Raw genomic sequence first — 23,377 nt, 5'->3', positions numbered from 1 at the left:
GCGGGGGGGTCCCTCAGCCTGGCCTGTGCCCTCTCGCAGTCTGGGACCCCTTGGGAGATAACGCCCTGCTGGCTTAGGCCTGCTCCCGGGTGGCAGAGGGCAGGCCCAATCCATAGGTACAGCCCCTGGTCCGGCTCAGAGCAGGGCCGATTGGTGTGTTGGGGCACCGCCCGCTGTGACACTCAAGGCAGGGTCAGTAGGGAGGTTGCGGTGCCACCCCCAGTCACGCTCAGGGTAGGGCGATTGGGGGGGTTGGGGCACCGCCAGCTGTGACACTCAAGGCAGGGTCAGTGGGGAGGTTTTGGCGCCACCCCCTGTCACGCACAGAGCAGGGCCAATCCAGAGGTTGGGGCTCCTTACCCTGTCACGCACGGAGCAGGGTCGATCAGAGGGTTGGGGAGCTCCCCACTGTCACACACAGAGCAGGGCCCATCAGGGGGTTGGGGAGCTCCCCCCTGTCACGCACAGAGCAGGGCCCATCAGGGGGTTGAGGAGCTCCTCCCTGTCACTCAGAGATTAGGGCCGATAAGGGAGTTGGGGCTCTGCCCCTGTCACACACAGAGTAGGGTGGATCAGGGGGTTGGGACGCCGCCACTGTCACACTCAGGGCAGGGCCGATGGGGAGGTTATGGCTCTACCCCATCACACACAGAGCAGGGCCCGTGGGGGGGGGGCGAGTTGGGGCGCCGCACCCTGTCACACACAGAGCAGGGCCGATCAAGGGGTTGGGGCACCACACCCTGTCACACACAGAGCCGCAGGGCAATCAGAGGTTGGGGAACTCCCCCATATCAGGCACAGAGCAGGGCTGATCAGGGGGTTGGGGCGCCTTCCCCTGTCAGGAACAGAGCGGGGCGGATAGGGAGGTTGTGGCCCCGCCCCCTGTCACACACAGAGCTGCAGGGCGATCAGGGGGTTTGGGCGCTGCCCCCTGTCACGCTAATCCCCGTGCCGGGAGGCCTCTCGGCTCCGCTGATCCTGGTGCTGGGAGGCATATTACCCTTTTACTATATAGGGTAGAGGCCTGGTGCATGAGTGGGGCTGGCTGGTTTGCCCTGAAGGGTGTCCTGGATCAGGGTGGGGGTCCCCACTGTGTTGCTTGGCCAGCCTGGGTGAGGGGATGATGGCTGTTTGCAGCTGGTCACACACCCTTCAGGGTGGGGGTCCCCACTGGGGTGCCTGGCCAGTCTGGGTGAGGGGCTGAGGGCTGTTTTCAGGCTGGTGAGTGACTGAAGCTCCCAACCGCTCCTTTTTTTCTTTTCTTTTTTTTTTTAATTCTGGGCCAGATTTAGCTCTGAGGCTCCAGCTCTTAGGCCTCCACTGCTGAAAGTAGGTATCTGGTTTGTTTCGGTTCGAAAGAATGTATAACTCCAGCTCTGACTCCAGCTCTGAGATCCCAGCTTGCTGAAAGCTGGTTTCTGGGGGTTTTTTTAGCTTCTATATTTATTAAAATGTTTCAAACTGCAGGCTCAGAGGCCAGCAAGGCAGGCGGGGAATGTTGGTTTCCTCTGTCACTGACGCAAGCAAGCCTCATGTTAGCTTCAAGCTGCCTGGCTGCCGGCTGCCATCTTGGCTGACAGTTAATTTGCATATCGCCCTGATTAGCCAATGGGAAGGGTAGCTGTCATATGCCAATTACCATGTTTCTCTTTTATTCGATAGGATTCCCAAGGAATACATAACAACACAAGAACACAGGATACAAGATCAATATTAAAATCAATTCCACTTTTAAATCCCAGCAATGAACAATCTAAAATGAAATTAAGGAACAATTCCATTAGCAATAGCACCAAAAAGAATGAAAAATGCAAAATCAATTGAACAAGAAATAGATAAGAATAGTACACTGAAAAGTACATAATGTTGGTAGGTAAATTAAAGATCGAAATAAATTGAGATACCAGTACATTTCATGTTCATGGATTAAAAAATACAAATTTTTTTCTAGATGGTAATTCCATCTAATTGTGTATAAGTCCAATGCAGTCTCTAAAACCTCATCCTTATTTCCCCCTGAAAAATTAAAGTCAAAATCTATAGAAAAAGTTTTTCTCTCCCATCTTTTTTCTTCTCATTTCTAGTGAGAGAGTCTCTCTTACTGCCTGTGGATGAAGTCTGGGCGCCTCCATCAGCAGCTGCAGCCAATTTAGCTCTCTCATCACACCTCAAAGGTGGATTATTCTAACCCAAACTCTCTCATTTGACAGGTCCAGAGAATAAGGGGTCAAATGCACACATAAAATTATTTTAGTACTAGCTTCAAGTACAGAAAACTAAGAAAAATTACTCAGGAATAAATTCCTTTTTAAAGGTTTGAATTTGTCCAACAAATAATTATGAGCACCTACTCAATAGAGTGCCAGACAATTAGTGCTCTTCACCTGATCATGAGCAGTAAGACAGGCATGATCCCCTGCCCTTGTGGCGTTTACTATCTAAACTAATCATCCAGTCCCATATTTAAAAATAAATGTAATAGTTTACCTTTCTATCCTAGATGTTCAAAGATAGATGGAACTTTAGTTACATTGTTTTGTGGGGGTTGTATTTTTTTGTTTTGTTTTTGTTATTTGTTTTCAAATTTGCTTTCAATCAGAAATAAGCCATTCTAATGTTTCTTCTAGAAAAATGCCTAATGAAAGCTGTTTGTCAAAGCTTGTACTTTGAAAGGAACAGAGGTGAAAATGCTAACTTTTCAAATGTGTGACCTGCAAGACACTTCAGGAGCTGTTAGCCTGCTAAGATAAAATGTCTTTCCTTCCTCCACTCATACAGTAACAGTGGAAGAAGAAAATAAAGGAGCAACAGTGAACAAAATATTCTCAGTTTTTTAGCTGTGTGAAAAAATTTGTAATCATCTAAAATTTATACCAAATTAACAATTGCCTTTTCTGGAACGATATTTACTTTGTTCTTTCTGAAATAGCATTTAAGTTAATATTATTTCTGAATATGTAATTCTAAAGCTGTATTGTTTTGTTTTACTTGGATAGGACTGCTTCTAGGTCATGGGTATGAGAAAAAGCTTTATTTTCTGTTTCAGTGAGGAAAATGTAATTAAACCAATAAAGAAAAGGTTAACAACATTGACATTGCCTTGTGGGAGAGAAGCAGAGTATTAGTTTGGTGTTTGTTACTTTGTTATTAAGAGAAAGATAACCAACCAAAGCATCCATGTTTAAGTTTAAGAACAAAAATTTTAAATTTTTTCAATCAGACAAATAAAGATACACAAGAAGTGAGGAGAAAAAAAATGAAAATGTAATGAGAAAAGGAACATGAAAGTCAAATAGTGAATATACAGGAAGGTAAAGGAAGAAATGAATGCTCTGTCTATTGTAGGGCCCATAAGGTCATAGGTACAGATCTCTCTCTCTCTCCCTCTCCCTTCCTCTATCTAAAATCAATAAAAACATGTTTTAAAGTCCATTATAAATATTTCAAAAAGAGCCATGTAAAAAAATAAATAAACATAAAGACACACAAAGAAATATTAAGGAACAGCTCTAAAAACTAAGAGATATATATGCTGTAAGATAAAGACAATATTTTGCTAATTGAGCAATTAAATAGCACATGGATTCTTACTACCACTATGCTGCTACATCTATGCTTTAAATGCTGGTGGAAAAATATTTGTAGTTTTTCTAGAAAAAATATACAGACCCTTTGAATAAAATTATTTGTAGGATAGCTGCTGTTTAAAGTTGACCTTATTAGGTAAGCTTACCACAATGCTAAGGGCAAATCCAGATGGTTTGGGGAAGTCCTGATATGTTGGTAGAGTTTAATTTTTTGATAGAAGAAAGGAAGTGCTTTCCTTCTGTGAAATGAAAATAATTTTAAAGTACTAAAAGTATTAAATAAATTCATACAAACTAAAGAGAAACTTTGATTGTAGTAACACAGCTGTAGATGGAGGCAGTGCTGCCTTGTGGAATTATAGTAATACTAGAGGCCCAGTGCATGAAAATTAGTGCACTGGGGGGGGGGTCCCTGTCCCTCAGCCTGGCCTGCCCCCTCTCACAGTCTGGGAGCCCTCAGGGGATGTCCTACTGACGGCTTAGGCTCGGGACTAAGCCACAGTCTGGCCTTCCTCTCCAGGAGGAGACTAGGCTGAACAGGGGAAGGTGCCGCCCCCATCACCCTGTCGCTGCTGCTGCCACTGCCGGCCACCATGGCTGTGAGGCCTGAGTCCACAGCTGCCTGAGCCTCGGGTCTCACAGATGCTGGGGCTCACGCCTGCCTGAGCTCTGTGCCTCACAGCTGCTGGGGCTCATGGCTGCCTGAGCCCCAGGCCTCGCAGCAGCTGTGGCTTTGTCCAGATAGATGTCTGGATGGATGTCCAGAAAATGTCTGCTCTAATTAGCATATTACCCTTTTATTAGTATAGATTAGATGAACTTAATACAGAAGTTCCTTACATACATACATATCTTCAATGTTGGAAGAAAGAACCATAACAAGGACAGCGTGGCTTTAGTATAATCATGAAAAGGGTTTTTTCTACTGACTAAGGATGTAAGTAATGGAGAAATAATAAAAGAAAAGTGTGTAAATCTGGTAATCAATACTAAGGAAGAAAGTGAAAAAGGAGCTAAGACATCTCTCTCCTTAGGCAAGAGGAGGAAAAAGGACATAACAAATGAGGTAAGTTCTAAATGTACCCTGCACAGATTACCCCTGCATATGTTCTCTTCCTAGTCTTTAAATTTTAGAGCTCTAATAATAATTTTTATTTAAAATACTTAATCTTTATGTCAGATGTTTTGCATATGCCATTTGGGCTTTCCCCAATTCTTATTACACACATTGGATCCTCTGTAAATGAACAAGAAATTATTTCAGATAGGACCAAAAAAACATTTGTTTCCCTTGCCCCTACCAAATCATATTGCATTCTTCTTAATTTATCCCTTACTATTTGTTATATACTCACATGTCATAATATAAGTAACAAATATTCCCATGGACAAAGCCCTTGGTATGGGCACTAAATATAATTTAAATATTGATCTTTCTTCTTCAGAATTGTGCACTTCACTTTCCCTCTAAGTCAGTGGTTCTCAACCTTGGCTGCACATTAGAATCACCTGGGAATCTTTTTAAAATCCTGATTTCTGGGCCTCATCCTCCAGAAATTGTTTCTTTGTTACTAATGTCGTGGCCCCACCCCATAACAAAGAAACAGAATATCTGGAGGATGAGGCCCAGAAATCAGGATTTTAAAAAGATTCCCAAGTGATTCTAATGTGCAGCCAAGGTTGAGAACCACTGCTCTAGGTTATTTTGTCATTCTCTTGAAAGAATCTATTCTTGATTCAACACTCTTTGCTGTAGAATTTTATGAGTGTTTATTCCCACTTGTTTTATAATAAACAATGAAAATATAGCTATTATTATATATACTGCAATTGGTGAACATATAACTTTTATATAAATCTCATTCCAAACATCTTTCTGAGGAAATCTTCAGTGCTTTGACTTCTGTGCAGAAGTGATATATAGATTTCATATTAGACAATTCTAACACATTAGTCATGCCTGTCTTAAATATTATAGTGAGAATGACCATGATGGTTTATTTAGGCTATTTCATGACTGAGGACTATTAAAAATGCCTGCCTTGGGTGTGGCAGACAAGACAGATTGATAGAGTGATAGACAAGACAAATTAGCCACTTATTGTTAAGTGATAGCCAGACATAAGAAAAATGGGTAGAGTATAAACCATCATATTTTTTGAAACTGAATAAAGCATCACAACTAGTTAGAGACAGTGAACTGTATCTCCAAGAATGTGGAACCCTTTATGTTTATAATTTTCTAAAGTAAACTAGTTCCAATTACAGCTACACATTAGCATCAGCTAAGAATATATTAAAAATACCAATACTCAGTTCCTGTCTCAGACTAATAAAATCAGAATTTCTCTAAAAGGGGCATGGGCCTCATCAGCATGTTAAAAATATAGTCCCAGGTGACTCTGATGCTGGTGTAGTGAGTGAGAAAGCATTGGTTTTTCTTTCTGCCTTCATTCTGGATAACCCTGTAGAGCCTTTTGGATCTTGGAATATCCTTTGCTGCTCTTAAAGGAATATGAAACAATACTTTAAAAAGGACTGACTTGACACTTAAAGAAAAAAATTTTTTGTTTGTGCTTGTTTTATTATTGATATTTACAAAACTTTTCTTTGCTATTAAGTTTTCTTCATATTAAAGAGAAAAAAATTTAAAACACAAATAATAAAGAACCAAACCCTAATTTCAAATAAGATTAATAGTAGAATTTTATATCCTGCCCTCACCTGCCCTCTGACCAAGGCTAATTCTCACCAGTAAATCAGATTTTATGCCAGATTAAATGCTGCTGAAGAGTATGGGGTAAAGGTATGCAAATGGACACACACATACACACACACACACACACACTGACCTTCAGCTCCCTGTAGACATTTGGAAGTTATCAGCAGTAGCATAATGACAGTCCTAATTATTAAAATTACTCTTGTGTGCAAAGTGCTTTAAAATTAGATGCCAACAGGCATGCAACATATTAACTGCACCATGGTCTTTTTCTTTTCTTTTAAAATGAAATCGTAGGACTATTCCACTGGCTTTTATCAAAACACCTCTCACCACCCAAGTGACATGCACCCTTTCACACATTCCAAAGGAATTACCAATAAATTCTGATTTTAGAAGACTTCCAATGCCCTAGAAGTATGTTTTATTATTAAGTTTGGTCAAGATATTTCCTTACAATTACAAGTATAAAATTTACAGTTCAATTTCTCATATTTTTTAATACATAATCACATTTTCACTAATTCCAGAATTCTTTACGGTGTGACAAAAAAGCTGTAATTAAATTTAAAAATACATCACAAGTTTTCTTTTAGGGCCCAAGCAGGGTTAGCCCTTGACCTTTAAGAAATAATTGCCTATTTTCTATTCTAATATAGATATGCAAATACATAATTATTTTAGGCAAAACAAGTAGAAATATCATATCTATACTAATAAAAAGGTAATATGCTAATTAGACCGGATGTCTTCCAGATGTCCTTCTGGACAAAGCCACAGGGCTGCGAGGGCTGAGGGCCAGCGGTGCAGAAGAGGCAGTATCACAGGAGAGGCTGCACTGCGGCCCCTTTAGAAGAGGCCATGGCGCGGGCCAGTTCAGTGCCGCAGCCCCTTCTGCAGAGGCAGCGGGAGAGGGGGCTGGGTGGTCCCAGTCCCAGTGCTGCCCCTTCCGCAGAGGCAGCCGCAGAGGCAGCAGTGCGGGCCAGGTCCCAGCGCCACGCCTCCGCAGAGGCTGGATGGGGTGCAACCTGCTGTGCCTCAACCTCCCACATCCCCTCCCTGAGCCGGCCTGGCCCCATATTTCCCCCCACCCACCAGTGGGCGGGGGGTGGGCAAGTGCTAAGAGTGAGGGCTGAGGGCCAGAAGTTGCCTGAGGGCTCCCAGACTGTGATAGGGGGCAGGCCAGGCTGAGGGATCCCCTGCCCCCAGTCCATGAATTTTCATGCACTGGGGCTCTAGTGTTCTAATATGGACCTTTGAAATCATAGAAAATGTCAAATAGACAAAAGCTTTAAAGTAGGGGAAAAGGGAGGGGAGGGGGCTCTTTCATGTTGCTTCAGGAGAGGGACCAGGACCAATAGGTGGCAGCTACATGAAAGCAACATGAGACCATTCTATAAAATAGAACAAACAATGAGATCTAAGAAATGAGCCATTTGTTTAGCATGTCTATTATACTTGTAGCTGGCTCTCAGCATGTCCAATCTGGAAATCCACCATTCTTTAAAATAATAGAACTGCAAATAGAAGTTGATATAAAGCTGACAACTTTTCAACTTGCTCCCTTCCCACAGAAAGAGTACCAAATATCCATTCTCAGACACAACCAAGCACCAGCCCAAGCCAAAGCACTCAGTCCTCTAAAGGACATGTCTCTGAACCAGTAAGGAGAGGTAATTAAATATTTGGATTTTTAAATGCCTACTCTTTCCACTCCCAAGCAATCTTCTCTCAGGGCCAGATAACCAAGAATAAAACCAACAAACATGGCTATTTATTGTGAAAGAAAACTAAATTGCCTACCTATTTTTCTGTCATGCCATTTCCTCTGTGATTCAAACAGTGAAGTATATAAATTAAGGGTAGGCCTTTTTTAGTTTAAAATATATATATAATATAATATAACATAAGAGTAATCCTAAGTAGTAATGCAACTTAGTTTTGATCCTGTTTGCAATAAAAAATATTTGTTTGGTACAATGGACACTGAAAAATGTATGTAATATTTAATAATGTAATAAACTTTGGAGACTTCATAAAGAAACCCTTAATAATCTAAATTAGTTTCATGTTGCAGTGTTTCATATAAGCACATCTCAAATGTTATCATGGGCAATTAAAGAGGAAAAACATTGCCTAATTGTAAGTTAAGCAAACAAGAAAAGTTACTATATTTTGGATTATAAAATATCACCTTTTAATCAAGCAATTTAAATTTCAAGAACTTAAAAATAATAATAGATTAGGATTTATAGTTATATTGTCTTAAACTGAGCATCATTACTCTGTTAAAAAGAAACAACAGTGACAAAATGGCTGCCGAATAGGCAGACGTGTCCCAAGCCTTATCCTGAAGCAGGTAGAAGGAGTATCTAAATCAAATAACATCCACCCAGAAGTGGTGAAGTGGACACAGCTGTGAGATAATTTGCAGCTGGGAAGGGTAGAGGATGCCTACAGCACAGTAGGATCAGAGAATCTGGGCTGGAGAGAGTTGCAAGACTTCCAAGCTGAGTGGGTCAGAAGGAAGCTACACAGCAGCAAGTCCACATCCCTCAGGGACAGACATAACATCTGACTATGGAAAGGAAGTACACAGGGCTGCTGGTGGCAGGGGATTCTAGATCTAAGTCCACATCCATGAGAGGCTGAGCCCAGAGGGAGCAGCTTGAAGAACAGTGCAAGACATTCAGTGCCAGGGAGAGAGAAACTCGCAGTGCTTTAGTTGTTTCCCCGCTCTTTTTGGTTTTTGCTTTTATTCATTAAACCCAGTACATAGGACCTTTCAAATACAAACACTCACCCATGGCTGAGGTACAGGTGAAGGTGCAGACTTGTGGAGTCTGGGGAGAGGCTGTGGAGAAGAAAGAGCAGGTCGGGGAGAGGTGACCAGGAATCAGCACTGGGACATTCCTGACCCTCCAGACCTAAGAAGCCATTTTCTCCTGAGGACCCTAGCCCCTTCTAGCAGTCTCAAGGCAACCAATACAGCTACACCAGACTATACCCTGAGTGGTACAAAGGACACAAAATATCTGAATAGCCCCTAAGAGCCCTCAGGGACTGGATTGAAGAGAGGCCATTCAGTACCAGAAAGCGATACAGCAACCTGTCTAACTATAGCCCTCTCAGAAACAGCTGCCTGAGAGATTAAGATTGATAGCAGGCAGACAGGCTAAGTGTACAGATTGATCCTGCCTGCTGGCAGTCAAGGCAGTGGAGATAGATACAAACAGAGGAGCGGTGGATCACTTGTGGTCACTTATATTGGGGTTATCAGTGTCATGAGTACACTCATGTTTTGTTCCCTTATGTTCTGTCTTGTTGAGTGGTATTTTGTGCTATTTGGTCAATGTGGTAGAGAGCAAGCCACATAACCAGACACCCTTAGAGGATACTCCATTCACGAATGGGACAATAACTCTAAAGACCCAACTGCACCAAGAGACCCAAATATCCCAAGTAGGAGGCATCTCTAGATCACCCAGCCCAGAAGACTGGAGAAATTGTATCACTGGGTCCCACAAAATATCTACTGTATAAGATAAGCTCAAAAAATCAGGGTGGCCTAGCAGTTTGATCTGATAGGTAGAAACAATTACAAAGAAACAGCAAAATGGGGGACAAAGAAACAACCCCCATTTGAAAGAAAAAGAGGAATCACCAGAAAAGGAAATAAACAAAATGGAGGCAAGCAATTTGTCAGAGAAAGAATTCAGAGCAATGGTTATAAGGACATTGAAAAGGATGGAAGACAAATTCAACAACATGAGTAAGAATCAAAAGGAAATGAAGAAGAATCAACAGGAAATGAAGAATGATATAACCACAATAAAGAACACAAGGGAAACTTTCAGCAATAGACTAGAAGAAGCTGAGGAACACACCAGTGAGTTAGAAGACAAGGTAGAAAAACCACCCAAGCACAGCAGTAACTAGAAAGAAAACTTGAAAAGCAGGAGGAGAGCCTAAGGGATATTTGGGACAACATGAAATGAAACAACATCCGCATAATAGGGATGCCAGAAGGAGAGGAAGCAGAGCAAGGTATAGAAAACATGTTTGAAGAAATAATGACAGAAAACTTCCCTGGTGTTGGGAAGAAAAATAGTCAAACAAGTCCAAGAAGCACATAGAGTCCCAAAAAGACTGACACCAAGACACATAATAATTAAATTGGCAAACATCACTGACAAAGTGAGAATCTTAAAGGCTGCCAGAGACCGAAAGTTACCTACAAGGGATCTCCCATTAGAATATCAACTGATTTCTCAACAGAAATACATCAAGCCAGAAGAGATTGGAAGGAAATATAGAAAGTGATGCAAAGCAAGGGACTAAATTCAAGAATACTATACCCACCAAGGATACTATTCAAAATTGAAGTTAAAATCAGGAGCTTCACAGATAAAAAAGGGCTGAGAGTTTATTACCACCAATCCAGCAATGTAAGAAAGGCTAAAGGGACTGCTATAACAAGAAGAAATAGAAAGGGAAGTAGGAAGACAGGCATAAAGAATAAAAATGGCGACAAACAAGTACACATTCATAATAACCTTAAACATAAATGGATTAAATTCTTCAATCAAAAGACATCAGGTAGGTAATGGATAAAAAAACATGACCCATATATATGCTGTCTTCAAGAGATCTACCTCAAAAAAAAAAGGACTCACACAGACTGATAGTGAAGAGATGGAAAAAAATTTTTCAGACAAATGGAAATGAGAAAAAAAGCTAGGGTATTAAAACTTTTATCTGACAAAATAGACCTCAAAGTGAAGGTCATAACAAGAGATAAGGAAGGCCACTTCATAATACTAAAGGGAGCAATTCAACCAGAGGATATAACTCTGGAAAACATTATGCACCCAATACAGGAGAACCCAAATACATAAAAAATTCTCCTGGAAATTATCAAAGAAGAGATCAACAATAATACAATTATAGTAGGGGACTTTAGTACTCTATTGACACCACTGAATAAATTCTCCAAACAAAAAATCAGCAAACAAACAGCAATCCTAAATGACTCACTATACCAGATGAAACTAATTGACATCTTCAGAACATTTCATCCCAAAGCTATAGAATATATACATTCACCTCAAGTGCACATGGGACATTTTCAAAGAAGGACCACATATTAGGACATAGGCAAAGTCTCTTCAAAGATTGAAATCTTATCAAGCATTTTCTTAGATCACGATGGGATAAAATTAGAAATCAACTACAATAAAAACAATAAAAAAATCAAACACTTGGAGGCTAAATAGCATGTTATTAAACAATGATTGGGTTATCAAAGAGATCAAAGAAGAAATAAAAAGCATCCTGTAAACAAATACAATGAAAATACAACAACCCAAAACTTCTGGGACGCAGTGAAAGCAGTCCTGAGAGGGAAGTTCATAGTTCTACTGGCCTACCTCAAAACACAAGAAAAAAAGGCAATAAATTATCTAACCTGCAACTTAAAGAATTAGAAATAGAGCAACAAGAAAAGTCCAGAGTAAGCAGAAGAAAGGACATAATAAAGATCAGAGCAGAAATAAAGAATACACAGACAAAACAAACAAACAAAAACAACAACAAAAAAGATCAATGAAACCAAGAGCTGGTTCTTTGAAAGGATAAACAAGATTGATGAACCTCTAGCCAGGCTCACCCAGAAACAAAGAGAGAGGACCCAAATAAACAAAATCAGAAATGAAAGAGGTGAAGTAACAACTGACCCCACAGACATACAAAGGATTGTAAAAAAAAAAATAAAAAAAAAATACTACAAATAACTCTACTCCAACAGACTGGACAACCTTGAAGAAATGGACATATTCCTATAAAAATACAATCTTCCAAAACTCAATCAGGAAGAATAAAAAAACCTGAATAGGCCAATAACTACTGATGAAATTGAAACAGGAATCAAAAAAATTCCAGCAAACAAAAGCCCTGAACCTAACGGCTTCACAGGGGAGTTTTACCAAACATTCAAAGAAGAACTAAAACCTATCCTTCGCAGACTATTCCAAAAAAATTCTAGAGGAAGGCACACTTCCAATCTCTTTCTATGAAGCCAGCATTACCCTAATCTCAAAACCAGATAAAGACACTACCAAGAAATAGAGAATTACAAGCCAATATCCCTGATGAATATAGATGCTAAGATCTTCAACAAAATTGTAGCAAATCTGATCCAGTATTACATTAGAAAGATCATACACCATAACCAAATGGTACAATATCCACAAATCAATAAACATGATACATCACATAAACAAATTGAGACAAAAATCACATAATCAAATCAACTGATGCAGAAAATGTATTTGACAAAATCCAACACCATTTCTTGATAAAAACTCTCAGCAAAGTGAGAATAGAGGGATCAGACCTCAACATAATATGACAAATATACAGCCAACATCATACTCAATGGGCAAAAACTAAAATCATTTCCCCTAAGAATGGGAACAAGACAGGGATGCCCACATTCACCACTCCTGTTTGACATAGTACTGGAAGTGTTAGCCATAGCAATCAGAAAAGAAGAAGAAATAAAAGGCATCCAAATTGGAAAAGAAGAAGTAAAACTCATTATTTGCAGATGACATGATATTGTACATAGAAAACCCTAAAGACTCCATTGAAAAACTACTAGACTTAATAAGTGAGTTCAGCAATGTAGCAGGATACAAAATTAACACCCAGAAATTTATGGCATTTTTATACATCAATAATGAACTCAAAGAAAGAGAAACTAAAAAAGTAACTCCATTTACTATTGCAACAAAAGATTAGGATACATAGGAATAAAATTAACCAAGGAGGTAAAGGACCTGTTCTCAGAAAATTACAGTACACTGAAAAAAGAGATACAGTAAGAGATAAACAAATTGAGAAATATACCATGTTCCTGGATTGGTAGAATCAACATCATTAAAATGTCTATACTACCCAAAGCAATCTATAGATTCAATGCAATCCCCATTAAAATACTAACAGCATACTTCACAGAACTAGAACAAACTCTGAAAAATTCATCTTAAATAAAAAAAGACCTTGAATAGCTGCTGCAATCTTGAGAAAGAAGAACAAAGTTGGAGGGATAACAATACCAGATATCAAGCTATATTACAAAGCCACTGTTCTCAAAACTGCCTGGTACTGGCACAAGAACAGACATACAGACCCATGGAACAGAACAGAGCAGCCAGAAATCAATCCAACTCACTATGCTCATTTAATGTTTGACAAAGGAGGCAAGAGCATACAACGGAGTCAAGACAGTCTCTTCTATAAATGGTGTTGGGAAAATTGGACAGATATATGTAAAAAAATGAAACTATTCCACCTACTTACACCATACACAAAAATAAACTCAAAATAGATAAAGGACTTAAAGGTAAGATAGGAAACAATAAATATCTTAGAATAATCTATAGGCAGCAAAATAGCAGACATCTGCCAATATCTTTACTGATACAGCTCCTAGGACAATGGAAACTAAGGAGAAAATAAACAAATGGGACTACATCAAAATAAAAAGCCTCTGCACCGCAAAAGAAACCACCACCAACAAAACAACAAGAAAGCCCACTGGATGGGAGAATATATTTGCCAGTGTTATCTCTGATAAGGTTTTAATCTCCAAAATTACAGGGATTTCATACAATTTAACAAAATGAAGATAAACAATCCAATCAAAAAATGGGCAAAGAACCTAAATAGACTCTTTTTGAAAGAGGACATACAGGAGGCCAAGAGACAAAGCAGGCTAAGCCCTACCTGGTTTGGCTCAGTGGATAGAGCATCAGCCTGTGGACTAAAGAGTCCCATGTTCGCCAAAACCGGTTTGGCTCAGTGGATAGAGCTTCAGCCTGCGGACTGAAAGGTCCCAGGTTCGATTCCGGTCAAGGGCATGTACCTGAGTTGCGGGCACATCCCCAGTAGGAGATGTGCAGGAGGCAGCTGATCGATGTTTCTCTCATCAATGTTTCTAACTCTCTATCTCTCTCCCTTCCTCTCTGTAAAAAATCAATAAAATATATTAAAAAAAAAAAGAATCCCATGTTCGATTCCAGTTAAGGGCACATGCCTGGTCTGTGGGCTTGATCCCAAGTAGGGGGCATGCTAGAGGCAGCCAATCAGAGATTTTCTCTCATCATTGATGTTTCTATCTCTTTCTCCCTTTCAGCTCCTCTCTGAAATCAATAAAAAATATACTTTAAAAAATACTCACAGTCACTAATCATCTGAGAGATGCAAATCAAAAGGACAATGAGGTACCATCTCACACCTGTCAGAATGGCTATCATCAACAAATCAACAAACGACAAGTACTGGTGAGGATGTGGAGAAAAAGGAACCCTACTGTATTGCTGGTGGGAATGCAGACTGGTGCAGCCACTGTAGAAAATAGTATGGAGTTTCCTCAAAAAATTAAAAATGGAACTCCCATTTGACTCAGTAATCCCACTTCTAGGAATATATCCCAAGAAATCAGAAACACCAATCAGAAAGGACATATGCATCCCTATGTTCATAGCACCACAATTTACAATAGCTAAGATTTGGAAACAGCCTAAGTGCCAATCAGCAGATGAGTGGCTTAAAACATGGTGATATAACTACACAATGGAATACTAACCTGATGTAAAAAAGAAGGAACTCTTACCATTTGCAACAGCTTGTATGGACCTGGAGAGCATTATGCTAAGTGAAATAAGCCAATCAGAGAAAGATAAATATCACAGGATCTCACTCATTTGTGGAATATAATGAACAACATAAACTGATGAACAAAAATAGAACCAGAGATGTTGAAACACCAAACAGACTGTCCAACCTATAAGGGATAGTGGGGAGTGAGAGAGTAAGAGATCAACCAAAGGACTTGTATGCATGCATATGAGCATAACCAATGGACACAGACAGTAGTGGGGTGAGGGCATATGCTGGGGGTTAGGAGAGGCTAAGAGAGGTCAATGGGGGGAAAATGAGACTCATGTAATACTTTAAACAATAAAGATTTAAATTAAAAAAAATAATAAAGACCCAAAATGGAGTCACTAGTGGTAAGCCCCACCAAGACTTAATTTCTAACCTAATTGCACTTTCAGGCTCTCCCAGGAGTGAAATTTTAAACTGACCATTCTGGAATATCCTAGTCAGCACTAATGAGGTAATCTGCCTGAAAAGGCTTCTGTCCTTCCACGTTGGGAAGGTGACCTAGCCTGAAGTAATCCACTCATTTACCCTCCTTGTCCACCTTCTTTCTTCCTATAAAAAACTCCTATTTTATTATTTTTTAAAATCTTTATTGTTGAGAGTATTTTATACATCCCTCTCTTTCCCCTCATTGACCTCTTCTAGCCTGCCCCCACCCCCTACCTCAGGCCTTCACCACCCTATTGTCTGTGTCCTTGGTTTATGCATATATGCATACAAGTCCTTTGGTTGATCTCTCAGCTTCCCCCATCTTCCCTCTAAAGTTTAACAGTCCGTTCCATGCTTCTAATGTCTCTGGATCTATTTTGTTCATCGGTTTATTTTGTACATTAGGGTCCTGGCACAGAGCTCCTAAAAAACACTGTAATATTTAAGTGATAAGAACACTAGGAGCATGTGTTGTTATAACATTTGTTGTTGACCTCCATCCCTAACACAGGGTTCTTAAATTTCCTAATAAAGTCCTAGTAAATTCCTAATAAATAAGAGTGCTAAGTGCATCTTTCCTTCTATTAGGGCTACTCTGGATGGCCCCCTGGATGGCTCCTAGATGGAGACAGGTCACCAGAAAGACCGCCATGATTAGAAGCCGGGAATTTTCAGCCTCATCATTCATTCTCCAGAGAAGGAAGAGGGGCTGGAAATGGAGTTAGTAATTAACATGTCTATGTGAGAAAGCCGCCATCAAATCCAAATAATAAGCATTTGGGAGAGCTTCCAGGTTGAAGACCACATTTATCTACTTAGATAGTAACATAGCCAAGTCCATATGGATAGAAGCTCCTGCACTGAGGACCCTCTCAAACCTTGCCCTGTGAATCTCTTTATTTGGCTGTTCGTCTGTATCCTTTATCATATCTACACTAATAAAAGAGAAACATGCAAATTGGTGTCGCTCCGCTATGCCCACCAGCCAATCAGAGCGACTATGGAAATTAACCCAACAAAGATGGCGGTTAATTTGCATATGCAGGCGTGGTGCAGAGACTGAAGGCTCCAGCCGGAGTGAAGACTGAAGACTGAAGACTAAAGAGGCTTGGCTTCTCTGCTGCAGTCACAGCAGAGAAGCCAAGCCAAAGGCCTGGGTCCCAGATGCCAGAGGAAAACCGGTGCCAGCAGCCAGGGGAAGGAAGGCCTATTGCACAAATCTTCGTGCAGTGGGCTTCTAGTTCTATATTAAACTGGTAAACGTGTAGGTTTCCCTGAGTTCTTATTTGTAGCCAAATTGGACAGAAGTTGTGGGTAACTTAGGGACCCACTACTTGTGATTGCCATCTGAAACAGTGTGGGAACAGCCTTGTGAGTACTGAGCCTTTAACCTGTGGGATCTGACACTATCGACAGGTAGATTGAATTGAATTAAATTATAGGACTCCTGGCTAGTGTTGCAAAGAACAATTTGGTGTGTGTGGGGGGGGGACAAACAAACAGACATTTGGGGAGCAGAAGTGAAATGTTTTGTTGTGAGAGTAAGAAACACAGCTGGAAACTGAGTTTTTCCAACTCATAATTGTATCTAAGTTCCTATCTTTGATTATCAGTATGAAACATGTTGTTGTCTATTGGCCCTTTGTCTTTATTCTTCTGTTGATAATCTATTCATGTTATTTAATAGATTTTTCTACTAAGGTGATTATCTTTTTCTTATTGATCTTAACATTTTTTTACTAGTTTTATTAAGCATTTGTTATATATGTTGCAAATAATTACCTCTTCTATGTTGGAGGTTTGGGATAATTAATCCCTTATGCCACATATTCATAAAAGTGTTTATGTATACGTTTTTATTTTGAAAAGTGTTAAATCCATTGAAAGTTTGAATAAAGAGCATGGACAAACATGCCTGATTCACCAATAGCTAACATTCTTCCATACCTGCTATCTATCTACACACACATATACAGTCATAGATACACACACATATTGCCTTTTGTCAAGCCTTCCAAATGAAGATATCATTACATTCTTTACATTTCACCCCTAATTACTTTAACGTGCATCCTGTAAGAAGTGGAAAATTGTTTCCTATGAAACCACAAGACCGTTATCACACCTTAGAAAATCAATAACTATAGTATTATCTAACATCCATACACACATTTTATCAATTGTCCTCAAACTATCTTTTTTAGAATCCAGTGTTCATAACATTTGACTATATAATGTTTCATCAGTTCTCTCAATCTATATGAGCTTCCTTGGCCTTTCATGATATTATCTTCTCAAAGAATCCAGGTCAGCCCTAGCTGCTTTGGCTCAGTGGCTAGAGCATCAGCCTGCAGACTGAGGAGTTTCAGGTTTGATTCTGGTCAAGGGCACATACCAGAGTTACAGGTTCACTTCCAAGTTGGGGGCATGCTGGAGGCAGCTGATCAATGATTCTCTCTCATCATTTTTTGTTTCTATCTCTCTCCCTCTTCTTCCCTCTCTGAAATCAATAAAAGTATACATTTTTTAAAAAAAGAATCCAGGTCAACCAACTTGTAGAATATCACACTTTCTAGATGTATCTGATAGATTTTTCATCATTATATTTAGGCCAAACACATCTGACAAGAGCACACATAGGCAATTAGACATACTTCCCAATGCATTGAATCATGAATATGTGCCTGTTAAAAAGTAAATTAAATCAAGTTCCACAAGGCAGATTGGGGTTAATATACTATCAAGTTTATTAGCCAAAAGTTTCCCCAGGAGTACTAAATTAAAGAATAGCCGAAACCGGTTTGGCTCAGTGGATAGAGCGTCGCCCTGCGGACTGAAAGGTCCCAGGTTCTATTCCGGTCAAGGGCATGTACCTGGGTTGCGGGCATATCCCCAGTAGGAGATGTGCAGGAGGCAGCTGATCGATGTTTCTCTCTCATCGATGTTTCTAACTCTCTATCTCTCTCCCTTCCTCTCTGTAAAAAATCAATAAAATATATTTTAAAAAAAGAATATATGCTTGAAAGTTGCTAAGAGGCTAGATCTTAAATGTTTTCATCACAAAAAAGAAATGACAATTATGGGATGTGATGAAAGCATTAGCTAATACTATAGTGGTAATCATATTGCAATATGTTCATGTATCAAATAAATACATTGTATACCTTAAACTTACATAATATTATATATCAATTATATCTCAATTACATAAATAATAAATTTTAAATTAAAAAAACATATAGCTTGGACCAAAAAGCCAAAATAAGGATGCCTACTTTTACCTAATAAAATGTATCAATTTAATCTGTTCATCCTACCCTGTGTGGCTAAAAAATTGACAAACTATATAACCTTATCCCTATTCACAACCATATGGATTTCATAAATATACAATTAAAAAGCAGATTTGCATAAAAGTTGTTCCAAGCATACTTAAATATTTTCCAATAATTGATACATATAAGAAAAAAAAGAAATGAATGAAGATAATGTGTTCTTCCAAAAAGAGAAGATAGAGACCAGAATGTAACATGCAATCATAAGAATGAGTTAAACCACATCTTCTTTATTTAGGCCAAGTCAAAAAGGATGATCCTAATGCTATCTACTTCTGGGGAATGAGAAGACAGCCTTTTCTTCTTATGGGCGGTAAGAACTGTCTCCATAACAGAGTGAACTGCTGTTTTTTAATTTCATTCATGATGGATTCTTAAAATATACACACACAGAAACCCATAGGTCATGAATTTTAAATAGTCAAATCAGTGTATTGTTTATAATTTATTCATTTTCTTAATTCTGATAAAACCATTACCCATCTGAAGATAAAATAATATTTATCTATTTGTTTATGACATTTTTTACATTAAACTCTATTTCATTTCAAATTTATTTTTGTTACAGGGCATATTATATTGCCCTTTCTCTTGACACATTCTTCTAACAGTGTTGTCAAATGGAAATATAGGCAAGCCATGTATCTAAGTTGAAACATTTTAGTCACCACATTAAAAATATTAAAGATAACATGTGAAATTGATTTTAATAATATATTTTATTTAACCCAATAGTCACCAAATATTGGCATTTTAACATGTAAGCAATATTAAATAAATTATTAATAAAATATTTTATATTTTTTATTTACTACAGTGTCTAGACTAGGCCAAATATGGAATCATTTATGCTAATCTACATCAGCACTTAACCAAGTTTCTACACCCAGCTTTCCCCCAAAATGGAAGACTTAGGCCAATCAGTAATCCCATGCCTGCTCAGCACAAGTTACCTGCCCTGTCTCCAAACTTCCCTTTGCTCCATATAAGGAAAGTAACCCTGCCTTAACCAATCAGTGAATGCCCAATGTAACTTTCTTGTTCTTGTTCACTTTGAACTATAAAACCCACTCACTTTGTACAACTCTTTGAAGTTGCTTTCTGTTGTCTAGACTGGATGCTTTTCAATTCAGAAATCACTAAATAAAAGCCAACTAGATCTGAATTTTTGTAACAATACTAATTCTTTAAAATCTAGAGTATATTTTATACTTATAAACATCTTATTTCAGACACTAAATAATCAGCAATACTTAGCATGCATTTAAATTTAGTGAATCTACAGTTGAAAAAGTAGATTCACATACCCAATTTTCCAAACAAACTTTAAAATTTTTCATTGATTCAAGTATCAGTTTTTAAATTTAAATTACATATAATTAAATTCAGTCACGCAATCCACATTTCAAGTTCTCAACTGTAACATGGGGTTAGTTCCTACAGTATCAGACAGAAAAGTCTAGAGAATCTGTATCTGCTTAGTGGCTGAGCAGAGATTCAATTTAGTGAATATCCTTAGCATACAGTACTTACCATGTACTTAGTCAATGACATTCATAGTCCAAGCTAATGATAGATAGATGATAGATAGATGATAGATGATAGATAGATAGATAGATAGATAGATAGATAGATAGATAGATAGATATAGATGATAGATAGATACTGATAGGTAGATATGCTAAAATGCATAATAAATTTTATGTCACTGTAGACCTTATAGAATATCTGGATATCTGGAGTTGGAAAAAAAAATAACATAAGTTTGCTTTCAAAACTAGGATTTGATCTGGGCCCCACAAAAAAACTATAGCTTTAAATGTATTTCAATTTAACCTCATTCTTTGATGTTTTCCTCATTGGTGTTAGTAAGAAAAAGTTAGCCTTATTATGATGCTACATTTCTCATTCAATTAAAAATGATTAATGAATATATAATTCAATTGTATGTATAAAGAAATTTGCAATGCATAATTTAAGGCACAAAAACTTATTTTCCAGTACTACCCCACAAATATTTTCAATATTAAACCCTAAATATTTTTTTATTGTTTTAATTACAGCTGACATACAATATTATATTAGTTTCAGGTGCATACCCCAGTGAAAGGACATTATAAAATGTATTAAGTGATCAACCTGAAAAATCTCATACCCATCTGATGCCATACATAGTTGTTAGAATATTATTGACTATATTCCCTAAGCTATACTTTAGACCCCCGTGACTACACTATAACTACTATTTTAAAAAAAAATTTTATTGATTTCAGAGAGGAAGGAAGAGGGAGAGAAAGAGGTAGAAATTATCAATGATGAGAGAGAATCATTGATTGGCTACCTCCTGTATGCCCCACACTGGGGATTGAACCAGGCATGTACCCTGACCAGGAATTGAACTGTGAAACTGTGACCTCTTGGTTTATAGGTCGATGAACCACCATTGAGCCACTTGTGGCTGGGCTATAACTACTAATTTATATTTCTAAATCCTTTCACTTTTTTCACCCTTCCTCCCAACCCCCTTCCCATCTGGCAACCATCAAAATGTTCTCTGTATCTATGAGTCTGTTTCTGTTCTGTTTGTTCATTTATTTTGATTTTAAAATTCAGTTTTTGATAGATATGTATTGCCATTTTATTGTTCATGTTTTGCATCTTTTTTTTCTTCTTCTTAAAGAAGACCCTTTAACATTTCATGTAATACTGGTTTGGTGGTGATGAGTTCCTTTAGCTTTTTCTTATCTGGGAAGCTCTTTATCTGACCTTAAATTCTAAATTATAACTTTGAAGGGTAGAGTAATTTTGGTTGTAGGTCCTTGCTTTTCATCACTTTGAATATTTCTTGTCACTCACTCCCTTTTGGCTTGCAAAGTTTCTGTTGAGAACTCAGCTGACTGTTGTATGGGTGCACCCTTGTAACTAACTGTTATCCTTTTTTTCTTAACTTTATTTTTTTGGTTAATTTTATTTATTTTTAAATTAAATTAGGGTAACATTGATCAACATGAATATACTAGTGGCCCGGTGCATGGATTTGTGCACATTGAAAGGAAATTAATTAGAAGAAATATTTTAATATCATTATTCGCTCTTTCTCTATAATAGATATGTCAACCAAATTCACACTCAACAATGACAGATCGAAATACACACATGTAATTGGTGCCAGCAAGTGCTTTATATGTATCATGCATGTGCAAGTCAACATTTATTTTTAAATTGCCAGTGTGCATCATATTTACTGGCCAGTTGGCCAGTCAGATGGTCGGACGGATGGACAGTCGGTAACGTAGTCTTTTATATAGAGACTAGAGGCCCGGTGCACAAAAATTTGTGCACTTGGAGGGGGGGGTCCCCTCAGCCCGGCCTGTGCCCTCTCGCAGTCTGGGACCCCTCAGAGGATGTCCACCTCCTGGCTTAGGCCCGCTCCCCGGGGGATCGGGCTTAAGCTGGCAGTCAGACATCCCTCTGGCAGCCCAGGAGCCCTCGGGGGACCAGGCCTAAGCTGCAGTCACACATCCTTAGCAGTGCTGAAAGGCGGGAGAGGCTCCCGCCATCACTGCTGTGCTGGCAGCTGGCAGCCTGGCTTGTGGCTGAGCAGAGCTCCCCGTGTGGTAGCACACTGACCACCAGGGGGCAGCTCCTGCATTGAGCGTCTGCTGGTGGTCAGTGTGTGTCATAGTGACCAGTCATTCCCAGTTGTTCTGCTGTTAGGGTCAATTTGATTATTACCCTTTTATTATATAGGATAGGTTTCAGGTGTGGATTTCTATGTTAGAAATATCTGTATATTGCATTGTGTGCTCACTACCCAAAGTCAAATCTTCTCCTGTCACCATATATTAGGACCCCTTCCTCCCCACAGCTTTTTCCCTCTGGTAACTACCACACTTCTGTTTGTGTTCATGAGTTTCAGTTTTATATCCTACATATGAATGAAATCATATTGTGGGAAACTGTTTATTGCCTTCACTATCTGATAAGCATAGACAGAGAACTCCCCGAAACCCCCAGAAGGCTGAGTGCCTTTGAAGACTTAGCAAACCTTGGAGCTAGGCGCCACCTCTGTTTGTCCAGACAGTGGTAGCTGAAACTACTCCCCCATTTATTATTATGTAAATCCTTGCTGATGGGCTAGTCTGCTTGTTACTAGGGGGTCACTTGCCTAAGGGCTATGCTATGGGTGCATCCCAGATCAATAAAAGCTTGGTGAGGCCTAAGCAAGGAGGAAGTCCTTTGGGACTTGCCGCCTGGTCCCCCAATATTGCAAAATTATCTCGTGTCTTTTTCTCTCATTTGTTGTGCGGCTCCTCTTTCAGATACCGAACCCTACTCCATGCAGAATGTGGAGGGAATCTTACTCAACACATATTATTCTTAGCTTTTTCTGACTGATTTATTTCACTTAGCATAATGCTCTCAAGGTCCATCCATGTTGTTGCAAATGGTGCTATTTTATTCTTTCTTATGGCTGAGTAGTAGTCCATTGTGTATGTGTATCACGTCTTCTTTATCCAAACCTTTATCACAGGACACTTTGGTTGTTTCCATGTCTTGACTCCCGTGAATAA

The sequence above is a fragment of the Myotis myotis genome, unplaced genomic scaffold (genome assembly GCF_014108235.1).
Source record: "Myotis myotis isolate mMyoMyo1 unplaced genomic scaffold, mMyoMyo1.p scaffold_m19_p_2, whole genome shotgun sequence".
Classification (NCBI taxonomy): Eukaryota; Metazoa; Chordata; class Mammalia; order Chiroptera; family Vespertilionidae; genus Myotis; species Myotis myotis.
This window is presented reverse-complemented; position numbering follows the sequence as displayed.